Here is an 8,596-nt window from a genome sequence, read left to right on the forward strand (position 1 = left end):
TGGAGGTCAGTATAGATGGACTAATACAAATAGTCCCACACACAGCTAGAAGCCCAAATATTTTTTCAGAGGTACTGTAGATGCAGATAAAAATTATTTTTAATTTGCAACCTGATGGAGGTCAGTATAGATGAACTAATAGACCAAGTCCCACACACAGCTAGAAGCCAAATATTTTTTCAGAGCTAGATGCAGAAAAAAATTATATTCAATTTGCAACCTGATGGAGGTCAGTATAGATGGACTAATAGACCAAGTCCCACACACTGCTAGAAGCCCAAATATTTTTTCAGAGCTAGATGCAGAAAAAAATTATTTTTAATTTGCAACCTGATGGAGGTCAGTATAGATGGACTAATAGACCAAGTCCCACACACTGCTAGAAGCCCAAATATTTTTTCAGAGCTAGATGCAGAAAAAAATTATTTTTAATTTGCAACCTGATGGATGTCAGTATAGATGGACTAATAGACCAAGTCCCACACACCGCTAGAAGCCCAACTATTTTTTCAGAGCTAGATGCAGAAAAAAATGATATTCAATTTGCAACCTGCTGGAGGTCAGTATAGAAGGACTAATAGAACAAGTCCCACACACTGCTAGAAGCCCAAATATTTTTTCAGAGCTAAATGAAGAAAAAAATTATTTTTAATTTGCAACCTGATGGAGGTCAGTATAGATGGACTAATAGACCAAGTCCCACACACTGCTAGAAGCCCAAATATTTTTTCAGAGCTAGATGCAGAAAAAAATTATTTTAATTTGCAACCTGATGGAGGTCAGTATAGATGGACTAATAGACCAAGTCCCACACACCGCTAGAAGCCCAACTATTTTTTCAGAGCTAGATGCAGAAAAAAATTATATTCAATTTGCAACCTGCTGGAGGTCAGTATAGAAGGACTAATAGACCAAGTCCCACACACCGCTAGAAGCCCAACTATTTTTTCAGAGCTAGATGCAGAAAAAAATTATATTCAATTTGCAACCTGCTGGAGGTCAGTATAGAAGGACTAATAGAACAAGTCCCACACACTGCTAGAAGCCCAAATATTTTTTCAGAGCTAAATGAAGAAAAAAATTATTTTTAGTTTGCAACCTGATGGAGGTCAGTATAGATGGACTAATAGACCAAGTCCCACACACTGCTAGAAGCCCAAATATTTTTTCAGAGCTAGATGCAGAAAAAAATTATTTTTAATTTGCAACCTGATGGAGGTCAGTATAGATGGACTAATAGACCAAGTCCCACACACCGCTAGAAGCCCAACTAATTTTTCAGAGCTAGATGCAGAAAAAAATGATATTCAATTTGCAACCTGCTGGAGGTCAGTATAGAAGGACTAATAGACCAAGTCCCACACACCGCTAGAAGCCCAACTATTTTTTCAGAGCTAGATGCAGAAAAAAATGATATTCAATTTGCAACCTGCTGGAGGTCAGTATAGAAGGACTAATAGAACAAGTCCCACACACTGCTAGAAGCCCAAATATTTTTTCAGAGCTAAATGAAGAAAAAAATTATTTTTAGTTTGCAACCTGATGGAGGTCAGTATAGATGGACTAATAGACCAAGTCCCACACACTGCTAGAAGCCCAAATATTTTTTCAGAGCTAGATGCAGAAAAAAATTATATTCAGTTTGCAACCTGATGGAGGTCAGTATAGATGGACTAATAGAATGATGCTATGCCCAAAAGATTTTACTTCACTAGGTGCAGTAAAAAAATTGGTATTCTATACACAGGTGGTATATCTTGCAACACAGATAGGCTACTCCACTGACTAACACACTCTGCAATAGGCCAAAAAGGATTAGCTTTGCTAGATTCAGCCAAATGCTGTGAAAAAAACTTGCACAGCACTGGCACAGACCTGCCTGGCAAAAACTGATAGGAACTCATGTAACCTAGTCCTGAAAAGGACTCCAATTACAATTAGTCTTTACTCCCACAACCTATCTCTTTAAGAGCACAGACCTCCCTGATAAAAGTCGTAGGAAATGCTGTAACCTAGTCCTTAAAAGGACTGCAATCACAACTATTACCTACTCCCAAGCTATCTGTATATTTGTGCGAAAATTGGCTTGAAATTAACAAGGTATAGCGCACACAGCAACAGCGGTGCCGTCTAACACGCAGCTGCAGCAGTGAGAAAATGGTGGCGACGGGGAAAATGGCTTGGTCTTATAGGGCAAGGACATGTGACATACACTGCCAATGACACATGCCCTTGCTTGTGTGAAAAAAAGCACTTCGCTCCGTGTGTGCGCTGCTGATAGGCTGACAGATTGCACCTCCCCACTGCAAATGCGGGAAAGAGAAAAAAAAATGGAGATCTTCATTGTTCCTGCAGAGATCCATCCCCTGCCCCTCCCCCCACCCCGCTGTACACTCAAACTGCGTATTAACATTAATTTTCATCATTACTGAGAAAAAATCCAGTTATGATTTTGGTGCACGAACAGTTATCGAACATAACCTCGAACAGCCGAATTTTTCTCAAATTGTTCGTGTTCGCCGATCGGCTCGAACACCGCCCAAAACAGCTCGAATTTGAGATTGGCGAACAGTTCGAGTAGAACAACGCTCATCTCTATTCCCTACTCCCAAGCTATCTGTAGATTTGTGCGAAAATTGGCTTGAAATTAACAAGGTATAGCGCACACAGCAACAGCGGTGCCGTCTAACACGCAGCTGCAGCAGTGAGAAAATGGTGGCGACGGGGAAAATGGCTTGGTCTTATAGGGCAAGGACATGTGACATACACTGCCAATGACACATGCCCTTGCTTGTGTGAAAAACAGCAGTTCGCTCCATGTGTGCGCTGCTGATAGGCTGACAGACTGCACCTCCCCACTGCAAATGCGGGAAAGAGAAAAAAAAATGGAGATCTTCATTATTCCTGCAGAGATCCATCCCCTGCCCCTCCCCCCACCCCGCTGTACACTCAAACTGCGTATTAACTTTAATTTTCATCATTACTGAGAAAAAATCCAGTTATGATTTTGGTGCACGAACAGTTATCGAACATACCCTAGAACAGCCGAATTTTTCTCAAATCGTTCGTGTTCGCCGAACGGCTCGAACATCGCCCAAAACAGCTCGAATTTGAGATTGGCGAACAGTTCGAGTCGAACAACGCTCATCTCTATTAAATAGACAATATCAATGCCCCTTAGAAGAGAGGTGGAAGTCGCAGTGGAATAAAAAGACATTGTCAATGCCACTTGGAAGAGTGGTGGAGGTTACAGTGGAATAAAAATACAATATCAATGCCCATTGGAAGAGTGGTAGAGGTCGCAGTGGAATTAAAACACAAAATCAATGCCCCTTGGAAGAGTGGTGGAGGTTACAGTGGAATAAAAAGACAATATCAATGCCCCAATGAAGAGTTGTGGAGGTCACTGTAGTTTAACAAGGTGGTCTTAACGCCCCTTGGAAGAGTGGTGGAGGTCGCAGTGGAATAAATAGTCAATGTCAATGCCCCTTGGAAGAGTGGTGGAGGTTAGAGTGGAATAAAAAGAAAATGCCAGTGCTCCTTGGAAGATCTGTGGATTTCAGAGTGGTTTAAATTGACGGTTTTGTCCATTCACCACCAGGTGGCACCCCGAAGGGTTCTGGAGACAACTGGAGGTCCTCTGCCTGGTCAGAGGGGTGTAGAGACTCGGGAGTAACCTCTGCTTCGGAGTACACTGGGTTGGACTCACTGGACGAAGCGAGCGAGGTATCAGGTACAGAGTATAGGAGAGTCTCTGTCCTTTCACTACCAGGTAGCACCCCGAAGGGTTCAGGAGACAACTGGAGGTCCTCTGCCTGGTCAGAGGGGTGTAGAGACTCGGGAGTAACCTCTGCTTCGGAGTACACTAGGTTGGACTCACTGGATGAAGCGAGCGAGGTATCAGGTACAGAGTATAGGAGAGTCTCTGTCCTTTCGCTACCAGGTAGCACCCCGAAGGGTTCAGGAGACAACTGGAGGTCCTCCGCCTGGTCGGAGGGGTGTAGAGACTTGGGGGTAACTACCACTTTGGGGTACCCATTGTCAGGCTCACAGGACGAAGCGGACAAAGTATCGAGTACCAGGTGTAGAGAAGTCTCTCTCCATTTGTCATCGAGTGGTATCCCGGAGGATTCAGGAGGTCTCAGGGAGGACAGACCCTGGCGTGACTGCTTGCCTCTAAGTCTAGCACGTCTGGACTGCCTCTTGAGGTTGGGAGAAGTATTCCGGAAAGCGTAGTCACCCTGTGAGGATTCTGGGTGGGCAGTAGTCTCATTGGGCTGGAGGACTATTGCGCTACCCACACACATTACCTGTCGGGGCTGCTCCGGGATATTGGGAAGTGAAGCTTCAGCAGGGGCTTCAGGGTTAGGATCCTCGAAGACCATACGAAAGGCCACCAGGAAGGCCTGCAGGTCAAGGACGACAGGATCCCATGCTTCCCATAGGGGAGTGACCCATTTCAAGGCATCACCCGCTAGGTAGTCAATCATAAAGGCCACTTTAGCCCAATCGGAAGGAAAATAGAGAGGGTAGGCCTTAAAGTGTAGCATGCATTGCTCCACAAATGCACGACACTGTCTTGGATCCCCATAGTAACGTGGCGGATCCGCAGGAACGAGAGCTGATAGATCCATCTGGACGGGTGCGTAATTCGCCTGGAACTCAGCTAAAGGGAAAAAAAAATTTATTTATTTTAATGCATGTATTCGCTGGAAAACTTCTCAGAGAGCGAAGGCCGTGGGGCTCAACGGGAACCATGGCCTGAGCATGCTGTTATGCACACGCCCGGGCTGAGCGGCGTGTGCGTGTTTATGGTAGTGATTCCACTGGACCGTGCCGGAGAGTGAATGCCTGGAGGGGCGTAACTAGGTATTCACCCGATCCGACCAGGGTCGCACGACGGCATACGACGCCAGTGCACCAAGGAGGAACCGAGCAGAGGGACCAGGTGCTACTCCAGGACAGACCCCGGACACGGCTGTTGACCCACACAGGGGAATACAGGAACAGACTGGTAGGCTGGCACACAGACTGGTGGGTATAGGCAGGCACGACTGGAATGCAGGCAGGCGGGTATGCAGGCAGGCGGGTATGCAGGCAGGCGGGTATGCAGGCAGGCGGGTACAGGCAAGCACAGCTAGAGTGCAGACAGGAAGGCACTAGCAGGTAGGAACACAGGCGGGATAGGACCCAGTACACACCGGGACTCAGGAACAATACAGGCAGAGGGGTACAGGCAAGCACAGCTAGAGTGCAGACAAGGCAGAGCAGGGAGGACAGGGCTCTGTTCACACGGAACAGACAGGAAGGGAAAGACAGAGCCAGATACTCACAGAGTACTTGCAGAGAAGAAGCGAGTGGACCACAAACTCACAAACGGGAGTACAGAGACAACAGGCAGGAGTTAGGTACGAGTTCAGACTCTGCAGAAAAAGGAAGGGAACGGACATAGAGGCAAAACAGGTAAAGAATAGGAGAGAGTTCAGACTGGAACTGAGTGTACGGAAGAGACCGACACTGCAGCAATATACAGGAGCGGGTCTGGGAATACGGCCTCCAGAGAGGCAGGACGAACAGGCAAGGAGCGTGTTCAGACAAGATACAGGAGCGGGTCTGGGTAAACGCCCCCAGAGAGGCGGGACAAACAGGCAAGGAGCGAGTTCAGACAGGACAGACAAGATACAGGAACGGATCTAGGAAATCAGCCCCTAGAAGGCAGGAGGAACAGGTTAGGAGCGTGTTCAGACAGGCCTGGAAATACAGCCTCCAGGAAAGGCAGACAGGAGAACAAAGAACGGGACCTGGCACCTTCAGAGTGCAAGCACACACTGAAGGAAACGCTATGCTCAGGCAGGGAAAGATGGGAGCGGCTGAGCTATATACCAGGTGACAGACAGCAATAGGCTGAGGACGCACAAGGGGTGTGACCCACAGCAGGTACAAAAAGCAGGAAGTGATCGGGCGCCGCCCTTAAGCAGCAGAAACAGACACAGACACAAACAGACAGCATGGAGGGAAGCCAGAGAGACATTCTGGGCAGGAGATCAAGTGCGCCCTCTTGCACAGTGGGAGATGGACCACTATGCAAGGACGCCGCCAGGTATGTTCCAGTACCTCCCCCCTTACGCCCCCTCTTCTTCAGGCCTGCCAGAACCTTCCGCAGGGAATTCGAGGACCAGTCGTTCACTTCAAGGAGATCACTTCCACTGTCCACAGGAAAAACTGATCTCATCTGGTTAGCTAGGATGCTACCTCCTATCCAGCCATCCTCAGCAACAGACGAAACGGGTGGAGTACCAGGAACAGCACACAAGGAAGTCTCTCTCCACATATTTTCAGGTGGCACCCCAGAGGGTACAGGAGACAACTGGAAGTCCTTCACCGGGTTGGAGGGGGACAGAGACTTGAGGGTAATCTCTGCTTCGAGGTACATCTTGTCAAGCTCACAGGAAGAAATAGACGGGTCATCAGGTACATAATGAGGAAAAGTCACTGTCTCTTTGTTATCTGGTGGTACCCCGGAGGATTCAGGAAACAACTGGAGGTCCTCCGCCGGGTCAGAAGAGTGCAGAGGCTCAGAGAAAACATCTGCTTCAGAGTACACTAGGTCGGACTCACAGGACGAAGCAGGCGAGGTATCAGGTACCGAGTATAGGAAAGTCTCTGTCCATTCACCACCAGGTGGCACCCCGAAGGGTTCTGGAGACAACTGGCGGTCCTCCGCCTGGTCGGAGGGGTGCAGAGACTCACGGGTAACCTCTGCTTCAGAGTACACTAGGTCGGACTCACTGGACGAAGCAAGCGAGGTATCAGATCCAGGAAATAGGAAAGTCTCTGTCCATTCACCACCAGGTGGCACCCCGAAGGGTTCTGGAGACAACTGGAGGTCCTCTGCCTGGTCAGAGGGGTGTAGAGACTCGGGAGTAACCTCTGCTTCGGAGTACACTGGGTTGGACTCACTGGACGAAGCGAGCGAGGTATCAGGTACAGAGTATAGGAGAGTCTCTGTCCTTTCACTACCAGGTAGCACCCCGAAGGGTTCAGGAGACAACTGGAGGTCCTCTGCCTGGTCAGAGGGGTGTAGAGACTCGGGAGTAACCTCTGCTTCGGAGTACACTAGGTTGGACTCACTGGATGAAGCGAGCGAGGTATCAGGTACAGAGTATAGGAGAGTCTCTGTCCTTTCGCTACCAGGTAGCACCCCGAAGGGTTCAGGAGACAACTGGAGGTCCTCCGCCTGGTCGGAGGGGTGTAGAGACTTGGGGGTAACTACCACTTTGGGGTACCCATTGTCAGGCTCACAGGACGAAGCGGACAAAGTATCGAGTACCAGGTGTAGAGAAGTCTCTCTCCATTTGTCATCGAGTGGTATCCCGGAGGATTCAGGAGGTCTCAGGGAGGACAGACCCTGGCGTGACTGCTTGCCTCTAAGTCTAGCACATCTGGACTGCCTCTTGAGGTTGGGAGAAGTATTCCGGAAAGCGTAGTCACCCTGTGAGGATTCTGGGTGGGCAGTAGTCTCATTGGGCTGGAGGACTATTGCGCTACCCACACACATTACCTGTCGGGGCTGCTCCGGGATATTGGGAAGTGAAGCTTCAGCAGGGGCTTCAGGGTTAGGATCCTCGAAGACCATACGAAAGGCAACCAGGAAGGCCTGCAGGTCAAGGACGACAGGATCCCATGCTTCCCATAGGGGAGTGACCCATTTCAAGGCATCACCCGCTAGGTAGTCAATCATAAAGGCCACTTTAGCCCAATCGGAAGGAAAATAGAGAGGGTAGGCCTTAAAGTGTAGCATGCATTGCTCCACAAATGCACGACACTGTCTTGGATCCCCATAGTAACGTGGCGGATCCGCAGGAACGAGAGCTGATAGATCCATCTGGACGGGTGCGTAATTCGCCTGGAACTCAGCTAAAGGGAAAAAAAAATTTATTTATTTTAATGCATGTATTCGCTGGAAAACTTCTCAGAGAGCGAAGGCCGTGGGGCTCAACGGGAACCATGGCCTGAGCATGCTGTTATGCACACGCCCGGGCTGAGCGGCGTGTGCGTGTTTATGGTAGTGATTCCACTGGACCGTGCCGGAGAGTGAATGCCTGGAGGGGCGTAACTAGGTATTCACCCGATCCGACCAGGGTCGCACGACGGCATACGACGCCAGTGCACCAAGGAGGAACCGAGCAGAGGGACCAGGTGCTACTCCAGGACAGACCCCGGACACGGCTGTTGACCCACACAGGGGAATACAGGAACAGACTGGTAGGCTGGCACACAGACTGGTGGGTATAGGCAGGCACGACTGGAATGCAGGCAGGCGGGTATGCAGGCAGGCGGGTATGCAGGCAGGCGGGTATGCAGGCAGGCGGGTACAGGCAAGCACAGCTAGAGTGCAGACAGGAAGGCACTAGCAGGTAGGAACACAGGCGGGATAGGACCCAGTACACACCGGGACTCAGGAACAATACAGGCAGAGGGGTACAGGCAAGCACAGCTAGAGTGCAGACAAGGCAGAGCAGGGAGGACAGGGCTCTGTTCACACGGAACAGACAGGAAGGGAAAGACAGAGCCAGATACTCACAGAGTACTTGCA

The sequence above is a fragment of the Phyllobates terribilis genome, unplaced genomic scaffold (genome assembly GCF_046119375.1).
Source record: "Phyllobates terribilis strain yellow unplaced genomic scaffold, ASM4611937v1 Scaffold_39__1_contigs__length_11870865, whole genome shotgun sequence".
In the NCBI taxonomy this organism is placed as follows: Eukaryota; Metazoa; Chordata; class Amphibia; order Anura; family Dendrobatidae; genus Phyllobates; species Phyllobates terribilis.